This window comes from Oxyura jamaicensis, chromosome Z, assembly GCF_011077185.1.
Source record: "Oxyura jamaicensis isolate SHBP4307 breed ruddy duck chromosome Z, BPBGC_Ojam_1.0, whole genome shotgun sequence".
NCBI classification, from domain to species: Eukaryota; Metazoa; Chordata; class Aves; order Anseriformes; family Anatidae; genus Oxyura; species Oxyura jamaicensis.
In genome coordinates this window covers 17,563,293-17,581,743 of record NC_048926.1, presented here as the reverse complement: position 1 = coordinate 17,581,743, position 18,451 = coordinate 17,563,293, and positions in this window count along the sequence as shown.

Here is an 18,451-nt window from a genome sequence, read left to right as displayed (position 1 = left end):
AATAAAAATATTTGAGGGCTGAAAGATTTTAGGGTGAGACAATGTATAAAATTTCCCTGTTCTTACTTGTAGTAAAGCATCTGCTCTGTCATCCCTACCGGATACCAGACACTGGGCTTGACAGACTTTTGGTCTCTTCTGGAAGGCCTTCTTGTGTTCTTATTTTTAAGAATCAAAATGTAATATTAAACTGAATATAGCATATAATTTTAGTCTACCATATATTACATGTATAATGTAAATGTAAATATGTAAATAAAGGATTATTTACTTGAAAAAGAAGTATGTACCACAAATACACAGTCCCCCCATTTTCTTCTGATATACTCCATCAAAGAACAGTGTTATTGTTGTATCACTGCCTGCCTTCCTGTCGGAAAGGGAGATGGTCCCGAGTAATGATGCAACCTCGATGCGAGTATAATCGTCCTCCTTTATTGCAGGTTCTCACAGAGTATATATAGGCAACTAACTACAGCACGCACCAGTAACAACTTATCTTTGGTCTAGTTTCTCCGTGCACTTGTCTCTAGCTTGTTTCCTCATTATCTCTAATACATGGGAAACAGCGCAAAGCCACCTGCGAATTCCTTGCCCACACCTTCCTATGAGCAGGAGTTTAATTAGCAGGAGAGCTTCTTTTTTCCTTTTTCTCTCTTTTTTCTCTTTTATTTCCTCTTTTTTCTTTCTTTCCCTTTTTTTCTTTTTCCTTCCTTTTTTTTTTTTTTCATTTTTCTTTTTCTTCTTTTTTTTTTATTTTTTTTCTTTTTTTTTTTCCTTTTTTTTTTTCTTTTTTTTTTCTCTTTTTCTTTCTTTCCCTTTTTTTCTCTTTTTTCTCTTTCCTTTTTTTTCCTTCTTTCCTCTCTTTTTTATTTCTTTCCCTTTTTGTTTTTCTTTCATTTTTTTCATTTTTTCTACTTTTCTTCCCTTTTTTCTTTTTCTTTTATTTTCTTTCCTTTTTTTCATTTTTTTCTCCTTTTTTCTTTTTTTTCCTTTTTTTTCCCTTCTTTTTTTTTTTATTTTTTTCTTTTTTTTTCTCTCTGTTTTGTTTTAGTAAAAACCATAAGTAGTTATCACGGATCTGGGGTAGGAAGTTTGAAGCCTTGGCCGAGCTGCCGTTGGCAGCGCCAGCAGAGACTGGCGGGCTGAGGGAGGGCCGCCCCGGGGTGGGGAGTGGCGGGGATGGGGGGGGGGTAGCAACAGCGGCAGAGCCGCTTGGTTCGGCGGGCGCAGCGGAGCGAAGCGGAGAGGGAGGCTCGGGGCTGGCCCGGGGGTAGGGGTTGCCGGGGGGGTGGGGGTGGGGGGCAGCAGCAGCGGCGGAGCCGAGGGCGGAGGTCGGCACGCCTCTCCTCCCTCTCCTGTGGGCGGTGCAGGACATCACCCCTGGGCGTCGTGGGGTGTTACTTCCGCGAGCGGCTCAGGTCTCTGCTTTGACCTGGCCCCGCCAACTTCCGTCTTTTCCGCGCTCGATGGTGGGTCCGGCGGGATTTCCGCATGATTTAGAGGGGCATCCCCAGAGTTCTCGCCCCCAATGCGTGTTAAAAGTCAGTAACAGTTCTGCAAGGGCTGCCGCTCCTAGTGTTGACATCTGGGCCGCGGCGCAGGCAACCACCTTCTCCGCCTCCATAGCCTTTAGTGTCTCTAATACCTCGCAGACAGTTTTTATCTCCTTTTCATCTTTTGAATCCCCCGTTATAGTCCTTTCCCACATGGCATTCCCGAACTCCCGCCATTCCGTAACAGAGAACAGCAGAGCAGTCTCTCTAAAATGTCCCCATCGTTGTCCCAGTTTAATCAGCTTAGTCAATTGCTTTCCCGTTGTCTTGATGCCTCTCAGAGAGAACTCCAACAAGCAAAGTCGTCGCAGCTTCTACTTCCATGGCTGTGCTTTTCCCTGGGAGGCAAGGTCAGTGTCTGCCCTGACTATGCACACAAGCAGAACTCCTCCCAGCCGTTTAATTTCTGCCCTAACTTAATTAACTTAGTTCAATGGCTTTTCCTGTTGTCTCGATACCTCTCTCAGAGAGAATTCCAACGAGCAACATTGCTGCAGCCTCCACTTCCACAGCTGCGCTTCCTCTGAGAGGTAGTGAGTGATCCTGACCTGTGTCTGCCAAGCAGCACTCCTCTCAGCTGTTTAATTTCCCGTTGTCTCGATACCTCTCTTAGTATTCCAGCGAGCAACATTGCCACAGCCCCCACTTTCACAGCTGTGCTTCCTCTGAGAGGTAGGGAGCGACCCTGACCTGTGTCTGCCATGCAGCACCCTCCCAGCCGTTAATTTTCCCAGTCCCCTCTTCTAGCTGCTTACCGCAGTCTTGGAGAACTCAGTCAAGCTGGACTATCTGGCAAGTAACAATCCTCTGCTACCACATGTCGGAAAGGGAGATGGTCCCGAGTAACAATGCAACCTCGATGCGAGTATAATCGTCCTCCTTTATTGCAGGTTCTCACAGAGTATATATAGGCAACTAACTACAGCACGCGCCAATAACAACTTATCTTTGGTCTAGTTTCTCCGTGCACTTGTCTCTAGCTTGTTTCCTCATTATCTCTAATACAAGGACATGGGAAACAGCGCAAAGCCACCTGCGAATTCCTTGCCCACACCTTCCTATGAGCAGTAGTTTAATTAGCAGGCGAGCTTAGAGTGAAGGTATTTACAAACAAGATTTTCATATAGGGATTGAAATGCTTAGGTTAGTAGTGGCTTTATTAGCCCAGAGAAGGTTATCACAGTTCTCTGAACACCAGGTGTCTTTATTGGGGCATTTTAAATTGAAGCATTATAGAATTTTGGTGACACAATTTATGCTTTTCTAAAAGAAAACATTTCTCCACTCTAAAATGAAATCCACATGGACAAGCCCCACATGTGTTACAGTGAAAATCAATGCAGATAGAAGGGTCCACCCATGCAGATTAAATTGCAGGACTGGATTCTAAATATATAACCTCCCCTCCATCTATAGCACACTGAATGTTTTCCAAACACAAAACATGTGGTCAGTGATACATCATTTTGGATGCCTTTCTGATAGCATCCCATAACCCCTTTAGCAATTTTTCTGCCTTGATATGATAAACAGTGCCATGCATTATGGGGTGAGAACTCTGATTTATGAGCATTTCAAAGTAGCAATGTGTACTTGAGCAATGTGTACTTGTTCACTTGGTATATACAAGAAGAAATTCTAGAAAAGCTCAACTGTCTTTTTTTTTTTAAAAAAAAAAAAAAAAACATAACAAAATGGAATTTTATTATTTTAAATTTAGAAGAAAAAAAAATGTTATTTTTTAAAGCCTGGCCCAAGCTCAAACTTCAAATCAATGGACACCTCAATTTGAATTTGGTTGGTCTTGGATCAATGTTGTAGTCATCACAAAATTAAAGGGTCATATTAGCAGAAAAATGTATATTTTACTCTGAACATTAACATTATGATGATCTCTTAGAAATATATATTATTGCAATACTTGTTCTGCATTCTAATGTGTAAATGGATTCCTTTTCTTTTCAGTTATTCATCTTTAGTGTCTACTAGGGCTCTGCAGCTTCATGATCCTAATTCCTCTGTTTGTGATTTATTGATTTATTCTCTTCTTACAAATATATATATATATGTATTGTCCTTGTAATACCCTGCTTAAGTGTAGAAACATTTGTAGAAGACTGAAGTTATATCATTGTAGTATTTTTGCATGAAGAATTATGTGGCAGTGAAGTAAATGGTGAGTGGAAGAAGGTCATGTCTTTACTTTTTTCCTCTTTAAAGCAGAATCCAGTGGGTGTGATTAGCAGCCACTTTTAGTTCAGCATCTGCATTTAATCAGAAGTTATTTCCCCATTTCCTATACTGCTTAGTGTAATACTTCACCACTTCATCTGTCTTCCCTGCCAAACAGGCAATAAAAGAAGGATTTCTAACTTTCTCATCTTTTGTTGGCCAGCCTTGATAAAGCTTAAATATCTGATTTTCTGTAAAGAAGTGATAACATAAGTAAAATAAATGAGTAGACAAACCTTTGCAAGGGCCTTCTGAGGTTTTTGAAGAGTGTTTCTACCTGTGTAAGAGCAATTCAGCAACATAGAATGGGATGAAAATTTTTATATATTTGCCTATGTTTAAATTTAAGCTCAAGTGTTACTTTTAGCTTACTGTAGTTAGAGTGGTGTTTTTCTGCTTTCTGGCACATCAGTGACATTTTGCCATACATCAGGATTCATGGGTTTGAATTAAGGAATCTACAATGTTGAATCTTCCACCATTCCTTCCTCCTCATCCTCCCCCTCCAAGAAAAAAAAAAAGGAAGAAGAAAAAGGAAAAAGAAAAATAGAAAAATGGTGCTTAATTCATTCTTCCATGTAAACAGTTCATCAAAAGCAATTCATATGTCCAAGGCAAACCACAACAAGAAATAATTTAATTATATAAAGTTGAAAGAAACTTTTGGCTTTTTTAAGAAAAGAAACCTCCCTTTTCCTGTGTGAGGCTTAGGGCTACAAAAACATCGGCATTTTCATTCAATTGTAGGTAATTCTTTACAAAGTGGAAATGACATTTTGCTGACATATATAAATTTTTGCAAATATATATAATTTTTGCAATCAGCCATCTGACATGAGATAGTTTATATTGAAAACAAATATGGAAAAATATATTCTATAATGATCATGAAAATCTGCCAGCAGGTTTAATTAGTATTAAGCAAATAATTTTATTACTTGTCTTTGAGCTATTCTCACATAAGATTCATTCTGTTACTCTTGTTTTGCTTCCCATGTCTTTGTTTGTCATCATGATGAAATAATATGCAGAGCTTTTTATGACATATGTAATAAATGTAAAATACTATCACCACAAGGATCAGTTTGGATAGGCCCATCTGTCTGTGTCCGGAAGATGCAAATATGAAATAATCATTAACAAATCCCAGCAATTATTCCTTCCTGTAGGTGAGATATTCACCTACAGGTGAATTGTGTGACACTGCACGTTGGTAGCAGACTGAAACAAATTGCCTGGTCATTTCCAGATCGTGGGAACTAGGGAAGATTCCAAGGAACTATTAAAATATGGAAATAAAATATTTAAAGGATTTACGAGTTCAGGAAAATATTTAAAGGATTTGCAAGTTCAGGTTTCAGTATCAAATGTTATGGTTTTAATAGATCTCATGTAGAACTGTCCATTAACAATGAACTCTGTCCAATGAACTCTGTCCATTAAAGTGAAAGATTTTGATGTGGTCTGTGTGTGGGCTAAAGTTTGTCTCTAAACACTTACAGAAGGTGATTCCTTTCACCTAAGATCTGAATTACCTCAAAACTTAACTCCTTTTGGAAGCCTAGCCTTGAACTACAATTCTACATTAGACAGAATACAAACTCAAGAATACAAACTAAAACAAAGAAAAAAACTGTTAAATAGAATTATTTTTCACTATGCAATACATCGCACGAGTACAAACAGAAAAGCAGCTAGTACATTTTCAAAGTCTAGAAGAGAATTGTTAGATAATTATACTCTGTTCCCAAGTTTTTGTTTCCTTTTGAAGAGTTTAAAGAGAGAAAACAAGTAGTTTTCTATGTTCTGGTTCATGGGTTGTGAAATACAAATTTTAAGTCTTTCTCTTTTATGAGATTGTGTTACACATTACTCAGATTTTCCCATCGTTGAACTTCCAGGCATAGCTGAATGTTACCATTTATGTCATTAAGGAATGTCTGGGGGCTGGTTTTAAGGGTGGGAGGAGACAGCTATCTCTGGTGTTTTTTTTTTTTTTTTAATATCTTTAATTTGGTATATGTATATGCTTTTCTGGTCTGTTCTTACATCCATTGCATCATATAAATGGTTCAAATTAAAGTTATTCTGCTACCTTGTGGCTGTAGCTTGTAATACCAGCTCCTCAGTGGTTTAATTTATAAAATTCTCTGTTATATTGTCATTTATTCCACTTAGTACATGGGAAGATGTATCTGGAACATTGTGTTCAGTTCTATACCCCGTCCCAGCTGAAGGGAGAATTTTCTTGCTGCAGAGGCTGAGTAACAGAGATGATTAATTCCCTTTTTTTCCTTACCCTTCTTCTGTCACACCTTTAAAGCATTGAGGAACATGGAGGGGAAATGCAGCACTGCTGCTATTCTTGTGCCAGATCAAATGGCATACACTGATGACAGCAGTCTGCAGTTGATGGAGGATGTAACACAGAATCCAGGAGAACTGCAAAAATTGGCATCCTTAATGCTTACCTGACTCAGAAACTGTATGTCTTCAAGAAGCATTTTTTCATACCCTTTTTTGATCTCTTCCTGCATTGCTCCAGGATCTTTTCCAAACATTCTGTGATTCTGTGATATGTCTTCTGAATATTTTTGGACATTCCTTGAAATGATAGAGGCACTTCATTCAGAGGAATCATCTGTTATTAGACACTTAGACACTTGGAGTGACTGTGATTGTTCCTTAGTGTCATACTTCACTTGTGACTATGATCAATGCACAGCATAAAGCAGTTTTCCAGTCTATGTGTCTAATTGACCCATAGCTCTCTTCTTGACATTTCTAGAGAGGTCTTCCTGTGGACATTTAGATGGGAGAAAAATTTAATTTGGAAAGCTGAACTCTTCTGTTAGCCTGTTTTCCTGAGGCCCCAGATAGGAATTTGTCTGAGAGTACAAAGATAATGTATAGCCCCTTTTAACTTTTTTTTTTTTTTTTTTTTTTTTTTTTTTTTCCTATCTTGACTAAGTTCAGATTAGTATAAATGGGTTATCATAAGAATTACTCTGCTGAGAATTTGAACCTCTGGGCCTTTCCAATTAACCAATTTTGAAAAAATAATGCAAATATTATTTAAATTCCTAATTGTTCAGAATTCCCAGTTTGTGGTGTCTGATTGTAGATATGTTGACGTTAAAGTATCATCTACATAATACTTAAATAGCATAGAAATATTGAGAGAGTCTCTAACCTCTGTCTAACCTGAACACTAATAGTAAAATAATCTGATTCTGTTGTGTGTATTTTGAGAAGGAATTTATATAGTTTTTTCTGCTAGTCCACCTTCAGATGACCTCAGAAGAGCTATTTGCATTGAAGCCAGCTTTTTGTCCCAGTATTTAGAATAGAATAGAATAGAATAGAATAGAATAGAATAGAATAGAATAGAATAGAATAGAATAGAATAGAATATCCTGAGTTGGAAGGGACCCTTAAGGATCATCAAGTCCAACTCTCGACACCGCACAGGTCTACCCAAAAGTTCAGACCATGTGCCTAAGTTCACAGTCCAATCTCTTCTTAAATTCAGACAGGCTCGGTGCAGTGACCACTTCCCTGGGGAGCCTGTTCCAGTGTGCAACCACCCTCTCTGTGAAGAACCCCCTCCTGACGTCCAGCCTAAATTTCCCCTGCCTCAGCTTAACCCCGTTCCCGCGGGTCCTGTCACTAGTGTTAATGGAGAAAAGGTCTCCTGCCTCTTGACAACCCCTTACGAGGAAGTTGTAGACTGCGATGAGGTCTCCCCTCAGCCTCCTCTTCTCCAGGCTGAACAGGCCCAGTGACCTCAGCCGTTCCTCGCACGTCTTCCCCTCCAGGCCTTTCACCATCTTCGTAGCCCTCCTCTGGACACTCTCCAACAGTTTCATGTCCTTTTTATACTGTGGTGCCCAGAACTGCACACAGTACTCGAGGTGAGGCCGCACCAGCGCAGAGTAGAGCGGGACAATCACCTCCCTTGACCTACTAGCGATGCCGTTCTTGATGCACCCCAGGATACGATTGGCCCTCCTGGCTGCCAGGGCACACTGCTGGCTCATATTCAACTTGCTGTCTACCACGACCCCCAGATCCCTCTCTTCTAGGCTGCTCTCCAGCGTCTCATCGCCCAGTCTGTACATGCAGCCAGGGTTTCCCCGTCCCAGGTGCAGGACCCGGCACTTGCTCTTATTGAACTTCATGCGGTTGGTGATTGCCCAGCTCTCCAACCTGTCCAGATCCCTCTGCAAGGCCTTTACGCCCTCATTTGAGTCCACAACTCCTCCAAGTTTGGTGTCATCAGCAAACTTGCTCAAAATACCCTCTATTCCTACATCCAGATCATTTATAAAAATATTGAAAAGTACCGGCCCTAAAATGGAGCCTTGAGGGACCCCACTAGTGACCGCCTGCCAGCCTGACGCAGCTCCATTTACCATAACCCTTTGGGCCCTGCCCGTTAGCCAATTGCTCACCCATCGTATGATGTTTTTATTTAGCTGTATGGTGGACATTTTGTCCAGTAGGATCCTATGGGAAACCGTGTCAAAAGCCTTGCTGAAGTCCAAAAAAATCACATCAGCTGGTTTCCCTTGGTCCACCATACGGGTGATCTTATCATAAAAGGAAATCAAGTTAGTTAGGCAGGACCTACCCTTCACAAACCCATGCTGGCTGGGACCAATGACTGCTTTGTCCCCCAGGTGCGCCTCAATAAGTCCGAGAACCAACTTCTCCATGATTTTACCAGGCACTGACGTGAGACTGACAGGCCTGTAATTGCTAGGGTCTTCTTTCTGACCCTTCTTGAAAATTGGCACAACATTTGCCAGCTTCCAGTCTACTGGGACCTCTCCAAATTCCCAGGATCGTTGAAAAATAATTGATAGAGGTTCCGCGATGACATCCGCCAGCTCTTTCAGCACCCGGGGATGAATCCCATCCGGACCCATGGACTTGTAGGGATCCAGGTGGAGTAGCAAATCCCGCACACGTTCAGGGTCAGTTGGGAGTTTGTCATCCCCACCGTCCCGGTCCTCCAGCTCAGGGCACCCTGGGTCCCGAAGCCCATCATCGGCATTGAAGACAGAGGCAAAGAAGGCGTTAAGCGTCTCTGCTTTGCCTACGTCATCGTCTGTGAGGAGACCTTCCCTATCAAGGAGCGGCCCTATGTTTTCTTTAGTTCTCCTTTTTCCATTTACATATCTAAAAAAACCCTTTTTATTTTCTCTCACAGACACAGCCAGCTTCAACTCTAGCTGTGCTTTGGCCACTCGAACTTTCTCCCTACAAACACGAACAGCATCCCTGTATTCTTTCCATGACGCCTGGCCCTCCTTCCAGTAGCGAAACACTCTCTGTTTCCGCCTAATCTCCATTAGAATGTTCCTGGTCAGCCACGCCGGCTTCCTGCCCCGCCTGCCTGACTTGTGATATTTTGGAATTGCCTTATCTTGTGCTTCTAGGAGGCATCGCTTAAAGAGTGACCAGCAAAGAGTGACCAGATTTGTTGCTGTCCTTAGCAGAAGTAGTTTGAATAACTCAATTAGCTTTTAAAATGGTATGAAATAGTGACAAAATATCTTCTTAATAACAATAACTTTCAGGTCATATTCTAGAGTAATAATTTATTTGTGTTAATATTGACAATAGCCATAGATAACTATAATGAATTATTAGTTTTTTTCATATGCCAGCTCTGCAGAGAAGCCATTCCTTCATAACCTTCATGCTCTGTTAAACCAGATCAGATTAGCTGGATGAATTTACTTTATTTGTATTTTTCATGAAAACATACTGACTAAACTTCTCAACAGTATTTTCCTGAAAATCTTGTCATTGTATTAACAGATACCAAGTGTCATGCTGGATAAAGAGAGAGCTTTAGAAGTTCTTAGCTTAACATAAGAGAAGAAAAAAAGAAAAAATAATTGTGAGTTATCAATTCAAAATACTATTGGAACCCAAAATATTGATATGAGTATTGTTTTATACTTTAAGCCTTGAATAGCTTTTTGCTTTTGAGGCAGAAGGAAGCAAAAGAAGCAAAGTTCCACTCTATGTAGACAGAAGCACATCTAGCACAGAAGCAAGTACTGATCAACCTCAGCCACAGAGAAATCAAGGGAACTATCTGCAGCTGAAGTTGTTTTTGGAAGTGGTTGTGTTCAGGGAAGTTGCCAACAGAGGTAGTGTGTGGCATGTTTAGCTTGTGTTTTAGGAAGAGCAGTTCTATCACATACACTGAACATGGTTCCCTCCTTGCTGCCACTTGCCTTACTGCAGACTGGGCTCTGAGTTCTTCACTTTTTAACTGCTGTGCCTTTCCTATGCTCCTTAGGTTGAGAGCTGTTGCCTAGAGGGCCAGGGTGCTACTCTGTCCTACTTTTACCACCTTATACTTCAGCCATCACTGCTATGCTCCAACATGTCTAGGTAGGATCTTACAGTCCTTATGCTCTTACAGCTCTTTGTGGAGACCTGCATGAGACTGTTTGGGTTTGTGTTGTGTCATAAGCTATGAGCAGCATTCTTTACAGGGGCTAGAAAAGGACCTGCTGACCTGTTCTGAAATAGCCTGTATGTTATTTTTTCTCATTGAATGAAATTTCATGATATAAAAACTCTTTCTCTGTGTTGGAAATCCTGTGTTTGGCCTTGAACAAAGTGCTGGATTGCAGGATTTTGCAGTGGTCTAGCAGTGCAGGTAATGAATTTATTGAACTCTAGTTTGGTGAGACCTAAAATACATTCAATTTTTACAAATATTTTCAAATTGTAATGGATTTGTGACTTCAAAAAAAAAGTTTTTAAAAATTAACAACCTCAATAACTGTTATACATATATGTATTTGTTTAAATTCAGCAACTCAGCATGGGACTGTTTCACCATTATTTGACAACATTGCCTGGAGCCGTACATTTTAGTCACTGTTTGGTATGGCAATTTTGGTAAAAAAGAACAGAATTTTCAGTTTTATTGAAAGAGGTCATTAATGACATTTAATGTAAAAATTCATCTCAAATACGGAAATTCAAAGACCTTATGCTAATAAGAAATAGGTTTTAAGGAGAGTTAGGAAAAACAGAAAGAAATGTTTTCTTAATTTTCCTGTCTTACAGCTTTTTACAAATGCAAAGCTAAATTCAGCCTTGTGTAAGTTGATCACATTCTGGAGAAGGTTGGAGTAAATTCTGTGACAAGTCAGCAGGAAATTTATGTTATAAAATATGAGGAAAAAAATCTTCCATTCCTATCACAGCTAATAATTTTAGGTATGGAATGGGAATATTGAGGGACAACAGAACTTGCAGAAGGACATAGATATTCTAGAGCATTGAGCAATCATCAACAGCATGAAGTCCAACAAAGGAAAATGCCAGGTGATGCACCTGGCATGGAGCAATGCAGGCACAGTCTGGGAGATGAGTGTCTGGGGAGCAGCTCAGTGGAAAGGGACCTGGGCATGCTGGTCAACAGTTGGCTCCACGTGAGCCAGCATCGTGCCCTGGCAGCCAAGGGGAAAAACTACATTTTGGGTTGTATTAACCACAGCATAGCCAGCTGTTCAGAAGAGGTGATTCTCCCACAGTGTATTTAGTGCTGGTGTGACTTTACCTTGAATATCGTGTGCAGTGTCCTTATTGCTTGATGCAACTTATTGAGGAGGGGAAGCAGAGAGGAAGAGAAGCAGAGAGGAAGGGAAGCAGAGAGGAAGGTGCTGGTCATTGCTCCCTGGGAAACGACCACAGGATGTGGGGACATCACAAAGCGACACCAGGGGACAGTCAGATTGGATATTGTGAAAAATTTATTCACTTTGAGGGTGGTCAAACATTGGAACAGGCTTCCTAGAGAGGTGGTTGATACCCCACGCCTGTCAGTGCTCAAGGGGCATTTGGACAGTGTCCTCACTGATGTGCTTTAACTTTTGATTAGCTCTGAATTGGTCAAGCAGTTGGACTAGATGGTCCTTGAAAGTCCCTTCCAACTGAACTAATATAACTCTAATTGTAATTCTAATTCCAATTCTGATATCATGTAAAGCAGATATGTAATAGTTTTTTTGGGCAAACACTTAACACCATGTTTGTACAAGAATATCAATTTGTATATATTTTCTTTCTTCGTTTCTTTTTTCTTATATATATATATGTACTGAAGAAACCTTCCATTGATGTATGAACTTTTTTCAGGCTATTCTAGTAGTCAAACACACAGTACAGACTTTATGTCACTGGAATGTCAATGATTTACCTCACTGCTTACTTTTGGTGGCATGTTACTTAATACAATCATAAAATCATAGACTATCCAAGTTGGAAAGGACCAACAAGGACCACAGATTCCAAAATCTGGGTCTCCAAGAAGGTACCTTTCACAAAGAAAGTAATTTATGATCAGTAATGTGGCCAAAACTTTTCTATTAAAAATCAAAATTACTTTGCTCATTATGGGCACCAGTAACACTTAGATTAAAATAATGACAGTAAAAGCATGAATCTGAAATTCTGTTCTTCAAAATCCTCAAAATAAATGTCTTCCAGAAAAAAAGGCTGTTGGGTGGCTTAGATATAAAACTGCTTAATATTTTTATTATAAAATATTAATCAAATTTATCATGATAGGATATGTTAGCTAAAAAGCCAATTTCCCTAGTTAATTTTTGACATGGTATTATTATTATATCCTTTCTCTCTCCAGTTACAGAAAGAATTCATTAAAGGATAAACAGATTATTATTATTATTATTATTTTTAGGTTGATGGGCATTGGACAAAATTTTAGAGTGTGTACTATGTTTAAATGTTGTAAATTCAAAATGAGGAGAAAAAATGGTTTTTATTTTGTTGTAGATCCCAAATCATAGATTCAAATTTTGCCACTAAAAGATTCTTAGAAAATGCTCTCATCCAGACTTTCCTATGCATCCTATTTTAAGTAGCTGAACAGCAGTTAGATTCAGCTGTTCCTGTATGCATAAAATCATCATTAGATGGTTGAGTGCAAGCTGTTTTATTTTTAACTCCCATTATTCTCAGTACATATCTGATCTGTCAAGAAAGCTGTGCTTATTCTTTAAAATACCTTTGGGACAGTCTGGTGCTTGGAGCATTCTCTTTGATATTTGTACTTTCTGTTTTCATCAGTGGACTGACTAAAACAACTAAAATCAATTGAGATCCAAAGTTATCCAAATGGAGGGGATTTGATTGTAATTATATTTGGATATGAAGGCTGCATTTATTTCAGACCTGTGACACTCTTTATCATAGATCAATTATACTGTTTCATCAAGTTAATTCTTATTCCTCAGCAGGAAAAAAAAAAAAAAAAAGCTACTAAAAATTCCCATGTTCTTCAAAAGGACCTATTCCCACAAAAGATGCAGGAAACTGCTACTGGGTTGCGTTTTTTTGGCTATGTAGGATAAGCAATAGAACAATATCATAACTGGAAAATTTCCCAGAAGTCTATGGTACTACGGCATAATGTAGATGCAAACTCTCTCTCTCTCTCTCTCTCTCTTTTTTAATTTAGTTTTTGGAAGATAAATGTATAGAGGGTTTTAATTTTGCTTATTAAAAAGTCTCTAATTCTTCTTCTTTTTTTTTTTTTTTTTTTTTTTTTTTCCTTTTTTTTTTTACTTTTGCACTGGGACCACCAGTGGCTAGGAACCAACTTATCCTTGACCAGTGTATTTTTATTTTTTATTTTATTTTATTTTATTTTATTTTATTTTATTTATTTATTTTTCTTCTGGGTGTAAGACTGCCAAAAATATTTAAGTCTTGATCATTTTGTAATGTACTCTGGAATAAATGAAGCTGTACTGCTGAATCTGGGACAAAGAAGCTGAAATGGAGATTGATTTATTCCATCCCACTGGTCTGGAGTATTCCACACTCTGAAACTGTCTTTTCTGGGTAATCATGGACATCTCTGGGAAATCATAACCCAGACAATACTCTCAGTATGAGAGATAAGAGGTGGGAAAGAAACACCACCACCAAAAAAGAACAAACCAAAAGCAAACAAAAAACACACATCAGAAGAGCAGACATGAAGATTTCACTAAAACAAGACTTTTTTCATTTGAATTAATAAAGACACTGATTTCATAAGTAATAAGTAAAAAGCAGGTGTCTAGCAGTTTTTCTTCTTTATTTTGCATGGAAGGACAATCTGACTTTATTTGATGAATGTAACTCTTTGTAATACCATTATTTTAACACTGTATCAGTATCAAAGCTCCTGTTTAGTAACAGAATTCATATTGTACTCACTGACATGAGACTTAATGATTTTGCTTAGCAATTACAATCAATTTCTTTTTCAGCATAAGATGTTAATAGCACAAATCAGTCAGAAGAAAGCCTTTTGAAATTCTGTACTTTTAGGAAGTGGTTCTATGCTAATTTGGTGCTTATGGGTATTACCATTTGATATCTATATTTTAACAATAGCTGGAGTAGGAAGTCATGCACATGAATTTTCATGACCTCAGGTTGCAGACCATAATATATATTGAACTGTTACAGATATAACACACTTTTAAACTTACTAACAACAGTTATAGAATTGTAGAATCATAGTGTTTGGTTTGGAAGGGACCTTAAAGATCGTCTAATTCCAACCCCCCTGCTGTGGCCATGGACAAATCCCACAAGACCAGGTCAAAGCAAAGCCCCATCCTGGCCCTGAACACTTCCAGAGATGGGGTATCCACAGCTTCTTTGGGAAACCTGTGCCAGTGCCTCACCACTCTCTGAGTGAAGAATTTCCTTCTAATACCTAACCTAAGTCTCCCCTATGTATTTTAAGCCATTATACGTTGTCTTCTCACTTAACACCCCGACAAAGAGTCCCTCCCCAGCTTTCCTTTAGGTCCCCTTTAGGTACAGGAAGGCAGCAATAAGGTCTCTCTGGAGCCTTCTCTTCTCCAGGCTGAACAACCCCAACTCCCTCAGCCTGTTTTTGTAGGAGAGGTACTCCAGCCCTCTGATCATCCTTGTGGCCCTCCTCTGGATTCCTTCTAATACTTCAGTGTTCTTCTTGTGCTGGGGGCGTCTTCGGGGGACTTAATTATGTCCAAAAAGACGTATTTATTTGTTGTATGTTACAATGTTATGAAACGACAACACGGACACCAGGATTCTTTTAGGATCAGTAACTGCTGCTACTTTACTGATGACATAACTTCATTATCTTTTACTGAGGGCCTAACTTCATCTCTCATATTGAAGGCATAACTTCATTATCCTTGTTGCCTCCCCATCTTGAGGACAGGCTCCCTTTTTATACTATTCGCCCCGTGGCAGTCCTTTTCACTAACTATTTAGTCAAACAACTTTGCCCGGCAACCGCAAACACCCAGCAACTTCCATGCCTTAACGGCTGGAGAACAAGCAACCCGAGACGGCAAGGCGTCTTCTGAATCACCCCTCTTTGTTCCCTCTAAACTCTTTACATTCCTGATGGCCTCATCGTTAAGGGTCTGATGTTATCACCAACCATGGGGCTTGTTGACCCTCATGGCCACACTCCCACATTACAGCTGGACAATATTTTTCTGATGGATTTTTTTATATATATATATTTTTTATTTTTTTTGGTGGGAGAACATTTTCATGAAAGCATATGTTTTTTATAGAAATATATTAATCTGACACACACACACACACAAACAAATCTTGAAGATAATTAAAGCATTCAGACTTTTTTTCTGGTCTTTCAAAGTTTCTTAACTATATGAAAAAGAAATGTTCTTCAAATCAAATTACTTGAACAACAGATTAAACACAGTTTGGCTGACCGAAAGTAACATTTTGAAATTTTCTGCATGTTTCATGGCAGATTTTTTTTTGTGTTATGATTTGTAATTTAAAATAAATAAATAAATAAAAATAAAAAGCTTGGATTTTTTATCAGCTTTTACCTGCTTTTGTTGTACAAATGCTACTACTAAAATTAATATAAATGTTTGTATTAAACCTAGAAAACAAAGCTTATGTCATCAGCAGTTTTCTAGTACATTCAGGATTTGAAATTGCTAGGTAATTTTAATCAGATTTAAGGGAGGAAAGATGTCTCAGCAGTAACTCTGTTTCTGTAAATTTTACAAATATAGCAGCTGGATCTCTGCTACTGAGTGGAAACTAGATCACTGTTTCCCCAGGGCAAAGTGGAGGCAAAACTCAGCTGCTATACATTTTGTTTGGCAGCAGATGGCTGCTAGCTAGGTCTTCAGACCATCCACAGTGATGCTGATTCTTTCTTTGGTGAAGATATGAAAGGTATGTGTTGAATGATAGGAAGCAAAGAACACACACTAGTCTGAAATAAGACTTCCCTAGTTCTTCTGAATCGCCCACTCCCTACCCCCACCCCCCACATAAATAAGTAATTAAGGTAGCATTCTCAGCCTAGTAGTCCTGGTATTCAGCAAGTAAATGATCAGCCTCAGTTTATCTTTGATGTCTATCTTATTGGGCTAAGGTTATCACATTGGACCGGAATACAGTTGATGTGATTTCTAATGATCTTACATGACTCTAGAACAGACTGTCAGAAAAGCTGTACATACTGCCTTTGTGAATGTTCCATGACTCTAGACAAAGAAATGACTTCTACATACAATGCTCCCTGATGTTTCTTCCTACAGATTTTGTTCTTAATATCTAATTCCATTTTCCCTTGTTGCACCTTCTGACCTCTTCCCTCTTTTCCTTATGCATTGCTCAGAAAAGAAAGCTAGAATGCACCTTCCAGTAATGGAATCAGCAGTTAAGTCCCCTCTTCTTCAGGCTAAAAAAAACAGTTCTCTCAGCTGCTTTAGCAACATATTCTCCAGTCCTGTGTAATCTTAGTGGCTCTCTTTTAGATTCTTGCAAGCCTATCAGCATCTTTTATACTGGAAGTGTCTAAAAGTGTCCCCAGTATCCTAGATGCATCCTCACAAGTGCCAAGTATGACATAATCACTTCCATCAATTTGTTAGACGCACTGTTCATACTAGCAAATGTTTTATTTTTATACTCTAAGGGTACATTCTGCACTTGTTTAAAAATGGTGAACATTCATCATGCCCAGTTTATTTGTTACCAGACCCAATTTTCAGTAAACACAGAATGACTTCTCTCTCAAAGTTAGTCTCCTTTTTGTTGACTCAAACTAAAACACCAGAAACTGAAACACAGAAGCTGGTAATTCCTTTTGTCCTGTGTGCTTACAGAATAGTGTACAGAGTTGAAGATGTTGTTATCATTGCTGATTTTCTTGTGTCTATCTCCCTTTTTACAACCTATAGCCTATGAATACTGTTTCATTCATCTGAGACTCATATGACCCAACTTTATTTTTCTGTTCCATTATAACTTTACACTGCTTTGAGGGTCTGGTTTATGAGCAAATTTGCAGACCAAAAGCCTTGTTCACCTGAAGAATTGCAATTCTTGGGTTAGGAATCTCATACGAGCATTTCTGTTTGTTTTGCCAGCAGGGCTGGTAGTGATCAGTTAAAGTCCTCCTGACTGGTATTGCTGTCCTTGAAAATACAATTCATGAATCTTCTGTTTTGAAATGTTGTATTTACTGTGTCTGTTGAGCACTGCGTTTGCTTGAATATAATTTTATTTATATTTTCAAGTAATCTGAGTTCTAAGTCACTAGACTGGGCCTCTGTCTCATTTCAATCACATGGGGAGAACAAAACATGGTGTACATGAATGAGATCTTCCCTAATTTCGTCCATTCTATATATTTAGTTGTGTGCTATGGCCTACATAGCACACAACCTTTAAGAGGCTTTTTCTTTCCATATTTGATTATTTTCATTAAGATGACAGTACCTGATTCATCATCTCTATAATTATATTGTCATCCATTCCAACCTTATAACCATACTTCCAGCTGTTTCCATTGAGAGCATTATCTTCTGAAACTATGCTTAACATTTTCAGGGAATTAACTATGTCCAAACATTAAAACAAATAGCTGTGAAACCATTCTGGATGCCAGTGTCAGTGTCTTCCAAGCAAGTTTAAATCCAGAGGGGCAGAAACACTCTCACATTGGTGTTGGTAGTAGCAATATTAGTATCACTAGTTTTACTTTGAGCTGCTAAAGTAAGATCAGGATACATGCTGTGTTAGGAGCTGACACTGAAATGGTAGAAGAACCAAGTTTATTCAGCAATGGTTAGTATATGTGAGTAGGATATATAACACCTTACATGTTAGGTCCTTTAATGAGGAACATAGCCATGCGCTCTTCATTTCAGCCTTATGCAGATATCTAACAAATTAAGACAAAAATCGTTTAGAAGACCTAGGAAAAAAGAGATACTTTCCCCCTGCTTCTGAGGCTTGTAGAGCAGTAGCAATCTGAGTTGTAGCAGTTGCGTCCAGATGCCATGCACTGGTTCTACTTGCTCCACCATGTATCATCAACTGCCAGTACTACCTACTGCCCACTGGTCTGTGGACTTTCACCACATTCCTGCCTTCTTCGTTCAGCAGCCATTAAATTCAATTTTGAATTTTCTACCATTAGGAATTTGCTGAAGAAACTCCATGTCTTGTGTCTAAGAGTGGATGGAAAAACACCACCTACTTTCTTCTCTGAAACCTCGGCAGTTCTAAGATCAAAATGTAATTATGATATATTATTTCACAAAAATTCT